A 20,059-nucleotide genomic window follows, 5' to 3' on the forward strand; every position below is an offset into this window, starting at 1 on the left:
CTTGCTTTAACTAATAGAATATAGCAGAAATGATTAAAGCTTCTATTTGTTGTCCTTGGGAACGCTGAGCTTCCATATACAAAATTCAGCTATGGTGATGGGGAGACTACTGAAGAGGTTCTGAGAATGTATGGAGAAAGAAAGAGGCCAAAATCTCTACTTCCCAGTCAAACCATAAGGTGATTCCATTGCAGTTACCAGACTCTAAGCATGACCAAGAAATGAAACTCCCATTTAAACCCTGTCAACCAAAAGATATGGAGAAAATAAAATGGCTATTGTTTCAAGCCACTAAGTTTTCAAATGGTTCAGTCCATAGTACTAGATGAGCAAACCTCTAGATGATTCCTCCATAGTCAGTCACCAAACTTCAAGTAAGGCCAGCTGAAGAGCCACCTAGCTTAGCCCAGTCAGCCCAGAGAATCATGAAAATAATAAAATGGTTGTTTCAAGCCACTAAGCTTTGGGATAGTTTGGTCCACAGTAATAGATAACTGAAACAACAACGGTATTAGAGTTCCATCAGGGAAACAGGATCACTATGAATATTCCAGAGCAGGGAATTTATTGAAGGATTTAAGCTGTGTAAGTAAAGAACTGAAGGAGTTGGAGGATCAGAAAAAAAGTTACTACCAAGCCTCCCTGAAGCACTGGAGTTGGTTTTTGGTGTTAGATGTTGGAAGCTTAGCAAGACCAAGAAACAGAATAATACTGTGAAGGGGGCTGATATAGAAGACTTTCAGATTTCAAGCAAATGTCTCTTTTGACCAACTCTAACCCAAAATCCTTCAGTTTCTGGGAAATGTAGCCTAGTTTCTCCAACTTGCCTCAGAAAGGCCACATCAGACATGGAAGAATGCAACAATGACAGCTGTGGAATAGCAAGGAATTTCCTTACATGGAGGTGTGTGAACCTCCCCCAGACTAATAATAAAATAAATAATAAAGTAATAAGTAAATCATTTATAAATAATATATAAATAACTACAAAGTAATTATAAATATATGAATAAATAAAATGAACATTTTAAAATAAATAGTTTTAAAAGACAACAGGCAGGAGGTTATGAGCTTCTGTGACCTGGTTGATTACTCACTCCACATTGGTGGCATTGAATACAGAACATGGAAGCTCAGGGGTAGCCATTAAGCATAACACAAAGTTACAAATGACCTTAATGAGACCAATTATGGTAAAGGAAAAACGGGCTGTAAATAAACAGAGAAAGTATGTAAACACAATCCTTTCAAGAATCTTGACTGTGAAATAGAGCATATAGAAGGAGCAGAAATTGGGAGAAGTAATGTGTGGTTAAGAGAGGTTTGATCTGTGGAACTAGGAACTGCTATGTTTTATGATAAGTACTATAGAAATATTTGATATTTTAAGCTCCATATATACAAACTGATTTAATTTTTTTTTAATTTTTAAGTATTTGGAGACAGACTTTGGTATAGAATTGAACTATGGTTAAGCCTTAGTTTTGTCTTTTTTAAAAATCAGATACTAGTACCCACCTCCAAGTGTTGTGTGAATCCCATTAGAAAATGAGAGGTAATCAGCCCCATTCCTGAACATAGTTAGTGCTCAATTTATGGCAGCTTTTTTTTTTTTTTTTTTAGTTTTTTAACATGTATTTATTTTTTAGAGACAGAGAGAGACAGAGCACAAGCAGGGGAAGGGCAGAGAGAGGGAAACACACAGAATCCAAAGTAGGCTCCAGGCTCTGAGCTGTCAACACAGTCCAAAGTGGGGCTCAAACTCACAAACCATGAGATCATGACCTGAGCCAAAGTTGGTCACTTAACTGGCTGAGCAACCCAGGTGCATGGCAGTTTTTATGTTAAGAAGCTTTGTACTACTGTGTCCCAAACTCAGAGGTCTTAACACTGAGAACCACCTGTCCAACAGTCAGTTAGTCAGTTTATGAAGCTCTTACTAATTGCCATCATTCTGCAGCAAGGTGCTGTGGAAAAGTGGTGAATGAAACATACTCTCTCAGTCCTCATGGAGATTACAGCCTAGCAGGAAAGCCAAACATTAAGCAAATCACAAGATATAAATAACTACATGTTTTCAAAGTGGTCTGAAACATCATTAAGTTACAGAGATTTATCAAGCCCATCACAAATAAAATCCTCACCATTCACACATCTGAACCTCCATTCGTAGTCAGATTTCCCAGGAACACACTGGTTTTGTCCTCATTATGGGACCTTTGCTATTGAAACAGGATAAAATTTCATACTTACCCAGATTCCACTTTTCTGAAATCAATTATAAAGGCCCAAATCTGAGAACGAGAAGTGTTCCAGATTCCAAGAATGGAGTGATCTATGTATCCCAGATTTCTTTTTTAATTTTTTTTAATGTTTATTTATTTCTGAGAGAGAGACAGAGCATGAACAGGGGAGGGTCAGAGAGGGAGACACAGAATCTGAAGCAGGCTCCAGGCTCTGAGCTGTCAGCACAGAGCCCGACATGAACTCACAGACCGTGAGATCATGACCTGAGCCGGAGTCGGAAGCTCAACCAACTGAGCCACCCAGGCACCCCATGTATCCCAGATTTCAAGCTCAGGATATTGCCAGCCATATCTCCTTACAGTAAGGGAGAGGTACTGGGTCAGCCAAGCTATGCTATCACCAACCACAGTACCCTAAACATTCCCCAGTATAAGAAGAGAACTAGGAGAAAGAAAAGGGGGTTGGTCTGTTGGTAGTAAATCTCAGGAAGCCACATAAATTAAGAGATGGTAATTTATACCAACATTGTTGTTGAGCCACTAGATGGGCAGAGTTCTAGATGTTGCAAGACTGAAGAAACAGGCAAGAGAGAGAAGGTGAAAAAGAGAGGTCTGCCAGTGGAATCACCTGCATGCACTAAGGATTTCATGCATGTTTGATGCATTAAAGAATACGGTTTCTTACTAACTGAGGGGAATTCCAGAAGATGACAGTATAATTTAGTTGGATCTCCTATGCCAAGAAATTGTGTAGAGAGAAGAGCCTTACAGGACCCACCTAAGAGAACCTGCTAGAGACCAGCTTTGAACACACGCCACTCTGAGTGACATCTGAAACCACACAACAGCAGGAGAGGCTCAAGACACTGGCATCTCCTATTCCTCCTACCCAAGATTTAAATAGAATATCCCTAGGAAAAGGGAGAGGCAGCTAATTGGGACTGCTACCACTATTTCAAGTCACCAAAGATACCCTCTGCTACCACTATTTCAAGTCACCAAAGATAAATCTGTGTTAGAGGAAGAGAAAGAGGAAAACTTCAACTCAAATAAAAGATACAAGTTTAAAAATGAACAGGATTTGAGTTTTAACCATAAAACCAAAACTGTTTGAATAGCCAAAATTGACAATACTCATGGAGTTGGGCTATGAGAGATAGGGGACCTCAATAGAACACAGCTCATTATAGCTACTGGAAAACATCATTTTTTTCATGCTTATATCCCAGTGAGTTAATACTGCTCAATAAATAGATTTTTTTTTTAATTTTTTTTTTCAACGTTTATTTATTTTTGGGACAGCGAGAGACAGAGCATGAACGGGGGAGGGGCAGAGAGAGAGGGAGACACAGAATCGGAAACAGGCTCCAGGCTCGGAGCCATCAGCCCAGAGCCTGACGCGGGGCTCGAACTCACGGACCGCGAGATTGTGACCTGGCTGAAGTCGGATGCTTAACCGACTGCGCCACCCAGGCGCCCCTCAATAAATAGATTTTATAATGATTGATCACATTCAGCAATATCACTGTACAAATTTATGGTGACGATCCAGCTAATATACAGACCCATTCCCTAGCCACTAAACTCCTAGTGTCTTTCCACTTTTTACCCTCTCATAGAAAACACTTGTGTTTACCTCCTCACCATCCATTCTCCATTCTGCAGGCAAAGGCCCAGTCATTTTCCATGCAGGCCTTCTTGGCAAGTCCTTGTCTTCATCTCCAGTCAGCCCTCCCTCCTACTATCAGCCTTTACTTCTGGTGCCCAGCATGGTTTATGTTTAGTATTGGTCCCATTTCCACTAATTTCTATCCTTTTTCCCCATAGAATCCTAAAAATTATCTAGGACCGCCACATACACAACTCTAAAGGGATCCATTCAAATCATACCTTACATGAATGGCAGGTTCACAAAGTACAGTCTCTACATCCTCATGTGGTAGACCTACCTTTAAAGTCAACATATGAAAAAATAAGTATTCTTTGCAAATAACTTTATATTGCTCCATGAACCAGGGAGTTGTCTTAAAACCTTGGCACCTATAATAACATTTTAATAAAATACCTATTCAAATAATATTTGTTACAAATAAGTTACATGATATACGATCCCACTACCATGCTTTAATAATTTATGTGATGATCAGTACATTAGTTCCTGAAGGGTTGGCCCCACAGGGAATGTAAGCAGAGTACCTCACATTGTGTGTCCTGCTATTTGTTGTCACAAGGTTGCCAAGAAATAAGGGAGTGGCTCTTACATAAAACTGTTTTAGAGGTATGTGAGAAACTGGAAACTAGGAATTCGGTGGTATAAACATAGAGCCATCACTTATTTCATAACTTGAAGGTCTGGCCAAGCTGGGAACTAACAACTGTGAAAATCTTCTGCTTTTCTCCAAGTAGATACAATGTCTCAAATGTATTTAGTACCTTGATCAGCTAGTTTCCTTTACAGAGTAAATCATTGCTTTCCAGATTTGAGAGAGTCTAATGTCAGAGGATAGTACTATTAAGAAAAGTCCTATTGAGTTTCCTGTTCCACCTCCACCCTCTGTGCCATCAACATGAATATCACACACACACACACACACACACACACACACACACACACACACACACACAGTTTTGAGCCAACCTGGAAGATGGGTAGTTTAGAAGTTTAGAGAACAATTTGGATATAAATTTATCAATTTTTGTCAGGAAACAAAATAATTCTATAAAACTGAATTCATTTTCTTCACCCACACCTCCTTCTAAATGCCTTATCTCAATGAGAGAAAAATATCTTACCACTCAGTCATTTAAATCAGAGACCAAAAGGCCAACCCTGACCCTTCAATTTCCACACACTTTTTATCCAATTAGTCAACCAGTCCTGTCAGTGACATCTCCTTAACCTTTCTCTCTCCCTGCTTCACCTTCAGTGAGGCTGCCTCAGTTCAGTGCCCATCACCATCTCCTGGATAAAGATGATCCCTACCTGATCTGTCTGTCTTCAGTCTACCTTCCCCAATACATCTACCACACTACCCCCAAAGGAACTAGAGAAAGACTATACTAGCCCCATACTGCTTTCACAAGAAAGTCTAAATGCCATGAAAGCAAAGACTATGCCTGTTTATATATCACTTTTACCAGGTGCCTAGCACAAAAGCACCAAAATATTTGTCAAATGAATATTAGGACCCAGTCGTTTGGCCCTTAACTCTACTTCCCTCTTATTACACCGTATCCATTGGTCTCACAGCTTCAATCAGTCAGACTTTCAGTTTTCCCAAAAGTCCACACTGTTTTACATCTCTGGGTCTTTGTCAAGAGCACAACACTCCCCTCATCCTTCTCCACTTCTAACTTCAGCATCTTCAGTTTCCCTTGTGTGCCTTCTGACCATATGCCCCTCTTTTAAAATTCTACTCCTACTGACTCTCCTGGCTGCCTTCCCAACTCTCAGGAAGAATGGACCATCCCTTCTTTTGTGTCCTACTCTCTACTCTTCATACAGTATTCTAAATCCCAAATGCATTTACCTGTTTACATATCTGACATAAATCCTCCTTTAGCTCCCTGAGCTCTCTCTGGAGAACAGGACTGTGTCCTGGGGAGAGAGAATAAAAGAAGAGAGAGGGAAGAATAAAGTGATGAATATTCAAATGCACATAAAAATACACAAACTTTCCCATTCCCTTTTCTTACCCTTCACATCCAATCAGTCATCAAATCCTGTCAATTCTGAATACCTCAAAAAGCCTGCCTCTATCCTTAGTTCATGCCCCCAGCACCTCTCACCTGGATTCCTACATAATCCTTTTCCATGATGCCCTGCCCAAAGACATCTAGTCATGTTGATGGTAAGGAGAACAAGGACAAAATACAGTCAAAACTTAGCTCTCAAGATCAAGGTTGAAGGAGCACATTCTTCTAACTCACACAAGTTGTTTTCTACGTCATACAAGATATACATGCTAGCAATGTGGCCCTGTTTCCAACCTGTTTCAGCCTGTGGCCAGAGTCTTTCTAAAGTACAGATCTGATCCTGTCACTCTCCTTTGCACTTGGTGTGAAGTTCAAGCCCCATGATATGACTGAATGTATTTCATGTTCCACCTCCTGCTTACCACTCCCATCTCAAGTCTCATACCTTCTCACATTGTATATACTCGGTTCCATGCACCCTATCTCAATATATGCAGGATCTCTCATTCTTGGCCTGTGAAGTGCTTTTCATTCTCCTGGAAAGTCTCTCTCCACTTCCACATCCTGCAGTCACATGGATAACTCACGCTCATACTTTTAGTCTTGACTTGGTGTCACTCCCCTGGAGGCAGTCCCTAACTTCTCCAGTCCCCCTTCTGATTGGGTTCGGTTCCCTCACATTACCTCATTTTCATCCTCAGGGTAACACTTAAACACCTGTGTTTTTTTTTTAATGTTTGTTTGTTTATTTATTGTGTGTGTGTGTGTGTGTGTGTGTGAGAGAGAGAGAGAGAGAGAGAGAGACAGAGACAGACAGAGACAGAGACAGAGAGGGACAGAGAGAGCAAGACCAGGGAAGAGACAGAGGGAGAGACAAAATCCCAAGCAGGCTCCATGCTCAGGGAGGAGCCCAACACGGGGCTGATCTCACAACTGTGAGATCATGACCTAAGCCAAAATCAAGACTTGGAGACTTAACCAACTGAGCCACCCAGGTGCCCCAACCCTTTGTGTTTTCATTGACAATTTACTTGTCCCTATTTCACTCCAGAAGGTGGGATTCTTGAGGGAAGGAGACAATCTTATCACCATTATATCCCCAGTGACTATTGCCATGTTCAATACATGAAGGCATAGAATTTGTCTTCTCTAGAGTACCAGTTGCAATAAATCAATCCCAGAGCTAACAAAAGGACCACAAAAGGAGACCAGTAACTACCTTACAGAATAGCCTTATGCCACAGAAAGACAATATTATACCTTTAGACAGGAATGTCAAATCACCCAACTAGTGAGGAAAAAGTATCTTGAACTATATCTTCATTGCTACTGAAATAACAAATTTTGGTTTAACATTTCCTCTTAAGTACTCTCCCAACTAGCTTTCAGTCTCTATTTATTTAGGTTGATTCAAATTTTATATGAATTTGCTTCTGCCTAATTCTCTAATCCTAATCCCTTCTGTAACTGTGTTTAGCTTTTTCAGGACTTCAATCCTTCAAATCCATTTTAAAGATATCAAGGCCAGACTCATTCAAAAGCAGCTAAATACTTATTTCACACTTGAGAAAAGCAGTCCTTCCTTACCCTGCTGTGTCAGCCTGTTGCTCTTCCTGTTACTTCTATATACGCAGTAACACTGATCCACCCAGCTGCCTGAATTCAAACCCAGAAGTCATTTTTTTCTTTGAAAATCTCAATTTTTCATTGCTGATTCCTTCTTTTCACTTCTCTGTTTAAATATCTCTTACAATTAGGCCTTCTCTTTCAACTTAGTCTTAAGCAGCAACATAATCACCATCATCTTTCATTATAAAATTCTCTGTATAGCTTTTAACACTGGCTGATATATTTTAATGTTCAATGGAATGTTAGAATGTTTATCGTTAATATTCCCCACTGGGATAAAAGTTCCGTTAGAGCAGTGACCTGTTAGTTTTGTTCACATCATGAACTACAACTGGACCTGGTGCATAATAAATTCTCAAAATTTAACTTCATTGAATGAATGAAGAGATAAGGGGAGAATAACCTGGTTATTGTAGGTATCTTCTCTTGTATGAGGACACAAAATCAGGCCAAGGAGGTTTATTGTAAATATTTATGTTATATAATAACTTGTCTATATCATTTCCTACTCCTTTCTAGAGCATAGTACAAGCAAACCTTGGCTTTTGTTATTTGAAGGATGAATTTTCAGGAGGCGCAGGAAGATGGCGGCGTAGGAGGACGCTGGGCTCACCGCGCGTCCTGCTGATCACTTAGATTCCACCTACACCTGCCTAAATAACCCAGAAAACCGCCAGAGGATTAGCAGAACGGAGTCACCGGACCCAAGTGCAGACGAGAGGCCCACGGAAGAGGGTAGGAAGGGCAGCGAGGCGGTGCGCGCTCCACGGACTGGCGGGAGGGAGCCGGGGCGGAGGGGCGGCTCGCCAGCCAAGCAGAGCCCCCGAGTCCGGCTTGCAAAAGCGGAGGGGCCTGACGGACTGTGTTCCAACAGCAAGCGCGACTTAGCGTCTGGGAGGTCATAAGTTAACAGCTCTGCTCGGAAAGCGGGAAGGCTGGAGGACAAAGGGAGGGTGAGCTGCGGAGCCCCCGGACGACAGAGCTCAGTTTGGCGGGGAACAAAGGCGCTCGCCAGCGCCATCTCCCCCGCCCATCCCCCAGCCAAAATCCCAAAGGGAACCGGTTCCGGCCAGGGAAATTGCTCGCTCCGCGCAAACACCCAACTCTGTGCTTCTGCGGAGCCAAACCTCCGGCAGCGGATCTGACTCCCTCTGGCTGCCACAGGGCCCCTCCTGAAGTGGATCACCTAAGGAGAAGCGAGCTAAGCCTGCCCCCCCCTCCCGCCGTGCACCTTGCCTTCCCACCCCAGCTAATACGACAGATCCCCAGCATCACAAGCCTGGCAGTGTGCAAGTAGCCCAGACGGGCCACGCCACCCCACAGTGACTCCCGCCCCTAGGAGAGGGGAAGAGAAGGCACACACCAGTCTGACTGTGGCCCCAGCGGTGGGCTGGGGGCAGACATCAGGACTGACTGCGGCCCCGCCCACCAACTCCAGTTATACACCACAGCACAGGGGAAGTGCCCTGCAGGTCCTCACCACTCCAGGGACTATCCAAAATGACCAAGCGGAAGAATTCCCCTCAGAAGAATCTCCAGGAAATAACAACAGCTAATGAGCTGATCAAAAAGGATTTAAATAATATAACAGAAAGTGAATTTAGAATAATAGTCATAAAATTAATCGCTGGGCTGGAAAACAGTATACAGGACAGCAGAGAATCTCTTGCTACAGAGATCAAGGGACTAAGGAACAGTCACGAGGAGCTGAAAAACGCTTTAAAGGAAATGCAAAACAAAATGCAAACCACCACAGCTCGGTTGGAAGAGGCAGAGGAGAGAATAGGTGAACTAGAAGATAAAGTTATGGAAAAAGAGGAAGCTGAGAAAAAGAGAGATAAAAAAATCCAGGAGTATGAGGGGAAAATTAGAGAACTAAGTGATACACTAAAAAGAAATAATATACGCATAATTGGTATTCCAGAGGAGGAAGAGAGAGGGAAAGGTGCTGAAGGGGTACTTGAAGAAATAATAGCTGAGAACTTCCCTGAACTGGGGAAGGAAAAAGGCATTGAAATCCAAGAGGCACAGAGAACTCCCTTCAGACGTAACTTGAATCGATCTTCTGCACGACATATCATAGTGAAACTGGCAAAATACAAGGATAAAGAGAAAATTCTGAAAGCAGCAAGGGGTAAACGTGCCCTCACATATAAAGGGAGACCTATAAGACTCGTGACTGATCTCTCTTTTGAAACTTGGCAGGCCAGAAAGAATTGGCACGAGATTTTCAGGGTGCTAGACAGCAAAAATATGCAGCCGAGAATCCTTTATCCAGCAAGTCTGTCATTTAGAATAGAAGGAGAGATAAAGGTCTTCCCAAACAAACAAAAACTGAAGGAATTTGTCACCACTAAACCAGCCCTACAAGAGATCCTAAGGGGGACCCTGTGAGACAAAGTACCAGAGACATCACTACAAGCATAAAACATACAGACATCACAATGACTCTAAACCCGTATCTTTCTATAATAACACTGAATGTAAACGGATTAAATGCGCCAACCAAAAGACATAGGGTATCAGAATGGATAAAAAAACAAGACCCATCTATTTGCTGTCTACAAGAGACTCATTTTAGACCTGAGGACACCTTTAGATTCAGAGTGAGGGGATGGAGAACTATTTACCATGCTACTGGAAGCCAAAAGAAAGCTGGAGTAGCCATACTTATATCAGACAAACTAGACTTTAAATTAAAGGCTGTAACAAGAGATGAAGAAGGACATTATATAATAGTTACAGGGTCTATCCATCAGGAAGAGCTAACAATTATAAATGTCTATGCGCCGAATACCGGAGCCCCCAAGTATATAAAACAATTACTCATAAACAGAAGCAACCTTATTGATAAGAATGTGGTAATTGCTGGGGACTTTAACACCCCACTTACAGAAATGGATAGATCATCTAGACACACAGTCAATAAAGAAACAAGGGCCCTGAATGAGACATTGGATCAGATGGACTTGACAGATATATTTAGAACTCTGCATCCCAAAGCAACAGAATATACTTTCTTCTCGAGTGCACATGGAACATTCTCCAAGATAGATCATATACTGGGTCACAAAACAGCCCTTCATAAGTTTACAAGAATTGAAATTATACCATGCATACTTTCAGACCACAATGCTATGAAGCTTGAAATCAACCACAGGAAAAAGTCTGGAAAACCTCCAAAAGCGTGGAGGTTAAAGAACACCCTACTAACGAATGAGTGGGTCAACCAGGCAATTAGAGAAGAAATCAAAAAATATATGGAAACAAACGAAAATGAAAATACAACAATCCAAACGCTTTGGGACGCAGCGAAGGCAGTCCTGAGAGGAAAATACATTGCAATCCAGGCCTATCTCAAGAAACAAGAAAAATCCCAAATACAAAATCTAACAGCACACCTAAAGGAAATAGAAGCAGAACAGCAAAGGCAGCCTAAACCCAGCAGAAGAAGAGAAATAATAAAGATCAGAGCAGAAATAAACAATATAGAATCTAAAAAAACTGTAGAGCAGATCAACGAAACCAAGAGTTGGTTTTTTGAAAAAATAAACAAAATTGACAAACCTCTAGCCAGGCTTCTCAAAAAGAAAAGGGAGATGACCCAAATAGATAAAATCATGAATGAAAATGGAATTATTACAACCAATCCCTCAGAGATACAAACAATTATCAGGGAATACTATGAAAAATTATATGCCAACAAATTGGACAACCTGGAAGAAATGGACACATTCCTGAACACCCACACTCTTCCAAAACTCAATCAGGAGGAAATAGAAAGCTTGAACAGACCCATAACCAGCGAAGAAATTGAATCGGTTATCAAAAATCTCCCAACAAATAAGAGTCCAGGACCAGATGGCTTCCCAGGGGAGTTCTACCAGACATTTAAAGCAGAGATAATACCTATCCTTCTCAAGCTATTCCAAGAAATAGAAAGGGAAGGAAAACTTCCAGACTCATTCTATGAAGCCAGTATTACTTTGATTCCTAAACCAGACAGAGACCCAGTAAAAAAAGAGAACTACAGGCCAATATCCCTGATGAATATGGATGAAGGATGAATTTTCATAAACATATCCATTAATCAAAATCAGTATCAAGACCATTACCAGATGCCCCCTGTTCCCTACATTATCTCCCCAAAAGGTAAACATTATCTTAACTTCTAACCACATAAATTGTTTTTATCTGTTTACAGTTTTTTTAAAGTGTAGTTGACATATGCACTTTAAGTAAATAGAATATATTTTTTTATTTTTTATTTTTTTTTCAATATATGAAATTTATTGTCAAATTGGTTTCCATACAACACCCAGTGCTCATCCCAAAAGGTGCCCTCCTCAATACCCATCACCCACCCTCCTCTCCCTCCCATCCCCCATCAACCCTCAGTTTGTTCTCAGTTTTTAAGAGTCTCTTATGCTTTGGCTCTCTCCCACTCTAACCTCTTTTTTTTTTTTTCCTTCCCCTCCCCCATGGGTTCCTGTTAAGTTTCTCAGGATCCACATAAGAGTGAAACCGTATGGTATCTGTCTTTCTCTGTATAGCTTATTTCACTTAGCATAACACTCTCCAGTTCCATCCACGTTGCTACAAAAAGCCATATTTCATTCTTTCTCATTGCCACGTAGTACTCCATTGTGTATATAAGCCACAATTTCTTTATCCATTCATCCGTTGATGGACATTTAGGCTCTTTCCATAATTTGGCTATTGTTGAGAGTGCTGCTATAAACATTGGGGTACAAGTGCCCCTATGCATCAGCACTCCTGTATCCCTTGGGTAAATTCCTAGCAGTGCTATTGCTGGGTCATAGGGTAGATCTATTTTTAATCTTTTGAGGAACCTCCACACTGTTTTCCAGAGTGGCTGCACCAGTTTGCATTCCCACCAACAGTGTAAGAGGGTTCCCGTTTCTCCACATCCTCTCCAGCATCTATAGTCTACTGATTTGTTCATGTTGGCCACTCTGACTGGCGTGAGGTGATATCTGAGTGTGGTTTTGATTTGTATTTTTTATGACTGACTTCTTTTATTGAAACATTTGTGTGAGATTCACCCATATTGCTGTGTACAGTTGTGTTTTGCCGATCCCATTGCAATATAATACTAGCTTTTAAAATTCAACACTGTATCATTAACATATTGAATCTTAAATTAATTTTAAATGATCACATATACATATAATAAAATTTATACAAGGAAATCTAGAATCGTTCCTATTTTTCACTCTTTTATTTTTTTTAAGTTTATTTTTAAGAGAGAGAGACAGACAGAGCATGAGCAGGGGCAGAGAGAGACAGTAAGACACAAAATCTGAACTAGGCTCCAGGCTCTGAATGTCAGCACAGAGCCTGATGCGGGGCTCAAACCCACAAACCGTGAGACCATGACCTGAGCCAAAGTCGGATGCTTAACCAACTAAGCCACCCAAGCGCCCCTATTTTTCACTTTTAAAACATTCTCTTTTTTTAACATTTTTTTAAATTTATTTTTGAGAGACAGAGAGAGACAGAGCATGAGCGGGGAAGGGGCAGAGAGAGAGGGAGACACAGAATCCGAAGCAGGCTACAGGCTCCGACCTGTCGGCACAGAGCCCCAAGCCGGGCTCAGACCCACAAACTGAGATCATGACCTAAGCTGAAGTCCGTCGCTCAGCTGACTGAGTCACCCAGGCACCCCTCGAACATTCTTATAACAAAATCTTAATCTTAATTTATATCTTTAACTAGTTTGTTAGGAAGAATTTCTAAAAGAGCATTTTCAGAGACCAGAACTTTTTTCAGGTTTTTAATTGGCACCGGCAATTTATTCACAAGAAAATATTAGCGACCCTTTTTTTTTGTATCAACTATCTATGGCAGTTATTTGCCTTCTAAACACTCACCAAAAATAGATAGACTGTCTTTTTAAGATTTTTGTCAATGTTACAAAAATATGTGTCATTAACTTATTTTTACAAGTGTAGTATCTTTTCCTTGTTTATTAGTTGAACAAAAGTTAATCCTTAGTCTCTTCAAGTTTCTTATGACTGATTCTATTTATCTAGTAAAATTTTCCATTTTATTGAGAGGTTTTAATGGGTTAGTGGAATCTTGTGGTTTTAATTTGCACTCCCTTAATGACTAATTCATTAACATTTTAAAATGGAACAGCAATATTTTCAAATTCTTCTCTGAATCTGACATTAATTCCTGATATTTGTTAAGATCTTATCTATATAATTATAAATGCTTTGTTTGCACATATAAGAAATACATTCTATAACCAAATTTTATCTTTCAAATTTTCATGCAGAAAATGGAAAAACAAATATGTATTAGAGAGCATTCTGGTTTCAAAATGTGTCATTTTCATTGCCCTAAATCAAGCTCATCCAAAGGGCCATGCAAACAAACATTTTGTGGCCATAGTTCCAAAACTGAATTCCATTGAAAAATAAGATCTAATAGAGGACTATGGTAGGAAAAGAAATGAGGTGTCAGTAATGTCAGTAAAGGAAGCTATCTGGTAGGATAAACAAAAAATGAGGAAGGCTTTAGAGTATAGGTCTGGGAAATGGAAGGGTGTGTAGTTTCAGAGATTTAAATCATTAGAATATTTTCTAGGGCCAAGAAAAGAGAAAGAATGTTACAAATAGTATTATTTCTTTTTAAATTAGTCTTGAAAAATCCAGATTTATAGAATAATGAACATAAAGGCAGGATTCTATTCAGCAAAGTAAAGGATAACCTTTAGTGTCTATGATCATTACATTTTACATTTAAAAAAGGAGAGAAAGTGGGTTTCAGTGAGAATATATTTACCAAAAATGAGGCTTGTTAAGTTCTGAAATGTATTACTTTAATATCTTATGAAGAATTTTCTTGGGCTGCAATTGAAAAATTATGTCAGAGGTGACTTAAATGTTATACAAGTTTACGTAGAAGCTGAAGTCACTTCCAAAGCAATCTACATAGTCAATGCAATCCCTGTCCAAGTAACACCAGCATTCTTCACAGAACTAGAACAAATAATCCTAAAATTTGTATGGAACCAGAAAAGACCCCTAATAGCCTAAGCAATCCTGAAAAAGAAAACTAAAGCTGGAGGCATCACAATTCCAGACTTCAACCTGTATTACAAAGCTGTAATCATCAAGACAGTATGGTACTGGCACAAAGCCAGACACATAGATCAATGGAACGGAATACAGAACCCCAAAACGGACTCACAAACGTATGGCCAACTAATCTTCGACGAAGCAGGAAAGAATATCCAATGGAATAGAGACAGTTTCTTCAGCAAATGGTTTGGGGAAAACTGGACAGTGACATGCAGAAAAATGAAACTGGACCACTTTCTTACATGATACAGAAAAATAAATTCAAAATGGATGAAAGACCTAAATGTAAAACAAGAAGCCATCAAAATCCTAGAGGAGAAAACAGACAAAACCTCTTTGACATTGGCCACAGCAACTTCTTATTTAACATATCCCCTGAGGCAAGGGAAACAAAAGCAAAAATGAACTATTGGGACATCATCAAGATTAAAAGCTTCTGCAGAGCAAAAGAAACAATCAGCAAAACTAAAAGGCAACTGATGGAATGGGAGAAGATATTTGCAAATGACATATCAAATAAAGGATTAGTATCCAAAATCTATAAAGAACTTATCAAACTCAATACCCAAAAAACAAATTATCCAGTGAAGAAATGGGCAAAGGACATGAATGGACACATTTCCAAAGAAGACATCCAGGTGGCTAACAGACATGAAAAACTGCTCAACATCACTCATCATCAGGGAAATACAAATCAAAACCACAATAAGATACCAAGTCATACCTGTCAGAATGGCTAAAATTAACAATTCAGGCACAACACATGCTAGCAAGGATGTGGAGAAAGAGGATCTCCTTTGCCCTGCTGCTGGGAATGCAAACTGGTGAAGCCACTCTGGAAAACAGTATGGAGGTTCCTCAAAAAATTAAAAATGAACTACCCTACAACCCAGCAACTGCACTACTAGGTATTTATCCAAAGGATACAGGAGTGCTGTTTTGAAGGGGCACATGCACCCCAATGTTTATAGCAGCACTATCAACAATAGTCAAAATATGGAAAGAGCCCAAATGTCCATCCATGGATGATTGGATAAAGATGTAGTAAATATATACAATGAAATATTACTTGGCAATCAAAAAGAATGAAATCTTACCATTTGCAACAACATGGATGGAACTAGAGGGTATTATGCTAAGTGAAATTATAGAAACACAAATATCATATGACTTCACTCGTGGAATTTAAGATACAAAACAGATGAACACAAGGGAAGGGAAGCAAAAATAATATAAAAACAGGGAGGGAGACAAACCATAAGAGATTCTTAAATACAGAGAAAAAACTGAGGGTTGCTAAGGGGTTTGGGGTGGGGGAATGGGCTAATTGGACAAGGGGCATTAAGGAGGACACTTGTTGGGTGAGCATTGGGTGTTATATATAGGTAATGAATCACTGGATTCTACTCCTGAAATCATTATTGCACTACATGTTAACTAACTTGGATGTAAATTTTTAAAAATTCATAATTAAAAAATGAAAAAAATAAGAAGCTGAAGTCATTTTTAGAAGAGAATTTCATGTACAAATTTTTATTTTTCAAGTGAAAAACAATCTTCAAGTTATTTTTGTTTAGGATAAAACTGACAAAGTCACTTTTCATAAGAGTTTTATGTGCAAGTAAATGCAGTTTCATAAGCACCTTTTTACTTGAAAAAAACTACTGACAAACTGTGGTTTTTTCAGACTTAGATATTTTGCAGATTTTTTTTCAAAAATTTCAATGAGGAGGAAGACAACCAACAGTATTTGTTGCCAATGATAAAATTTGAGTTTTCAAAAATTAGTATTTTGGAAAACTTGCATTATCGCATTCTTGACCGCTTTCTAATACTTAAAGACTTATCTGATAAAGTTGGTGGTGGTATTAATTATTGTGAGTTTTTGATGTTGTATAACAAAATATATCAACATTTGGAAGTTCTACATATCTTAGTGAACCAATATTTTTCAAATTACCAATGCATGATATTAACAAATTGTGCAAGGCTAAAAGATCTATTCAAAATATAAGATACACCAATTGATATTTATCTAGCAGAGAATCAATTTCATTTATTTGATTTGTGATCTGATTTGTAAATCAGTGGATGTTTAAAAATACTTATTTCTAAAATTTCAGCAAAACTGGTATCACTTAAAATTTAATTACCAATTAATAAATATTTTATTTGTACTATCTTTTCATTAAAATACTCAAAAAACTATTAATAAACAGTAAACAGTTTCTAAGAAGCCATACTTGGCTTGAATTTTAACAATTCATACCTTAACAGCCAGGAAACAATTTGTTGTTGTTGTTGTTATATATATGAACATGTTTGTAGATGAAATGAGGAGCAGTTTAAAAAAATTTGAAAGAAGAAAACTAAGGGACGAATATACAGTATTGAACTATTGAATCACTTCTTCATAGTTATTTATCAAGAATCGATATTTGCTACCTCCCTGAAATGAACTCAGTTTGGAAGTTTGAAATGTATACACATATACATGTAAACACATACAGTTTATATATATCATAGGCGTGATGGGTTAGAAAGACAATTTATGGTATAGGAAAATAAGCATCTTGAAAATTAAATATTTTATAAAACATTATGATTAAACTTCTTTTGGAGAAATTTAGTCAAGTGGCAACTTGGGAATATTTTAGAGGGTTTAATAGGCAGCCAGAAGAATAGTGTTTGAAGTCTATATATACTACTAGTTTACTTTGTACAAATTATTTCAACTTGTATAGCCTCTATTTCCTCATTTATAACATCAATTAACATCTGCCTCTAAGAGTTTCCATGGAAATTGAATGAGATCATATAAGTACTATTTGCGTATACAAAATGCCATTGAAATAGGAAGTGTGGTTATTTAGGATAATTGGAGTCCCAAAAATTGTATATACCATAAAATAGGTCTAAGAATCAGGGATAGCTCTTGGTCTGTAAAGAGACCTCACTGTTGAAAAGGTTATGTGGTCTGAGTACTTTTTGAAGTAGTAGTGATACATTTGTGCTGGAAGTAACACATTATCTTTTTTATATCTACTCAAACAATAATTTAATTATACCTGCTTAACAGGTATTTTACCTTAGTTTAAGGCCCAAATTGTCCAGCCATAAAACAAAATGTTCTCTCAGTAAGTCAACTGTTCTATATACAATAAAACTCACAGAAGCAGTCTTTCTTGTGGTGGGCCTTAACCAGTTAAGCTAACTGGCTGGGCTCAAGACCATCAGCCAGTTCCCTTGCCATTTTTTCTCCTCTAGCAGTTTGGAAGCTATATGCTCTATTTATATTTGTTCTAGAAATTGTAACATGCATGTTTGTCTTAACAAGCTCTAAAGTTAATAAAATTATCTTTTGTTCCAATTAAACAAAGACCCTAGAAAACTTGAATTTCAATCACGCTCCCAATTTATGTTATCATTTTCATATATCCTAAGTCCACATATTTAAAACCACAAGACTTTATTTTTGTTTACAAATAATCAGTGTTTGTTTTTATTTACTCACATTCTTGGATAACTTTGCTCTTCATTCCTTTTTATCTCTCAGATATTCTAACTATAGTTATTTCCTTACCCCCAAGTTGTATTCTTAATAATTATCTTTCTCTCAATTCTTACCTCCCAAAATATCCTTTTTACTCATTCTTAAAAATATCTTAAAATCTCTTGGTACATTTAAAAGTGTTCAGCTATATTCTGGTTTCCATTGTTGCTAGTGAGAAGTCATCTGTCACTCTAATTGTTATTTTTGAAAGCATTCTGTCTATTATACCTTCAGTGTTTTGCCACTTTCACTGTGATGTAATTAGGATTTGGCTTCTTTTTATTTATCTTGCCTGGGATTTTTGGAGTTGGATTGTTTAATATTTGGATTGATTCTTTAATCAGTTCTAAAATTTAGCATCTATTATTTTTTTCCCATTTGTTTCTGCTTCATCTCCCTCTACCTTCCTTTTGGAAGGGTTTAATTGTGTATTAGCACTTCTCCCTCTATCTTCCATGATTTGTGAATATTGAACCATCTTTGCATTCTTAGAATAAATCCCACTTGATCATGGTGAATGATATTTTTAAAGTATTTTTGAATTTGCTGCTAAAATTTTGTTAAAGTTTTTACATCTATGTATATCAAGGATATTGACTTATAATTTTTTGGTAGTGTCTTCAACTTGTTTTGGTATCAGCGTTATGTTGGCCTCATGGAATGAATTTGGAAGCACCCATTCCTCTCCTATTTTTTGAAATAGTTTGAGAAGAATAGGTATTAACACTTCTTTAAATGTTAGGTAGAATTCACCTGTGAACCCATCTGGTCCTGCATCTTTGTTGAAAGTGTTTTGATTACTGATTCAATTTCATTACTAGCAATTGGTCTGTTCAAATTTTCTATTTCTTACTGATTCAGTCTTAGAAGACTATACATTTTTAGGAAATTATTTCATCTAGGTTGTCCAATTTTGGGGGATATAATTTTTTGGTATATACTTTTTAATAGTAGTTTCTATAATCTTTTGGATGTCTGTGGTGTTTGCTTACTTCTCTTGCATTTCTGATTTTATTTATTTGGGTTCTCCATTTTTTTTCTTGATCAATTTGGCTAAAAGTTATCTTTTTTAATATTTTCAAAAAATACTTTTTAGATTCATTGATTTTTTTTCTATTTTTGTCTCTATTTCATTTATTTCCAATCTGATTTTTATTATCTTCCTTCCCATACATTGAGTTTAGTGTGTTTTTCTTTTTCTAGTTCCTTTAGGTGTAAGGTAGATTGAGATTTTTCTTGTTTCTTGAGATGGGCATGTACAACTATAAACTTCATTCTTAGAACTGCTTTTTGGGAGTCCCAAAGATTTTGAAACTTTGCATTTCTATTTTCATTTCTCTAAAAGTATTTTCAAATTTCCTCTTTTATTTCTTCATTCACTCATTGGTTGTTTAATAGCATGTTGTTCAACCTCCACCTGCTTGTGGGTTGTTTGTTTTTCAATTTTTTTTCTTGTGGCTGATTTCTAGTTTCACATCATTGTGGTGGAAAGGATGCTTGGTATTCAATCTTCTTAAATTTTGTGGCCAAAACAAATGATATATCCTAGAGAATGTTCCATATGCACTTGAAAACAAGGTGTATTATCTTGCTTTTGAGTTAAATGTTCTGTATATATCTGTTAAGTCCATCCAGTCTAATGTGTCATTCAAAGCCATTGTTTCCTGAAAGTTATATTTTCTGAGACAAGACGGTGGCCTAGGAAGACGCTGGGCTCACCGCGTCTGGCTGATCACTTAGATTCCACCCACACCTGCCTAAACAACCCAGAAAACCACCAGAAGACTAGCAGAATGGACTCTCCAGAGCCAAGTGTAGACAAG

The sequence above is a fragment of the Lynx canadensis genome, chromosome C1 (genome assembly GCF_007474595.2).
Source record: "Lynx canadensis isolate LIC74 chromosome C1, mLynCan4.pri.v2, whole genome shotgun sequence".
NCBI classification, from domain to species: domain Eukaryota; kingdom Metazoa; phylum Chordata; class Mammalia; order Carnivora; family Felidae; genus Lynx; species Lynx canadensis.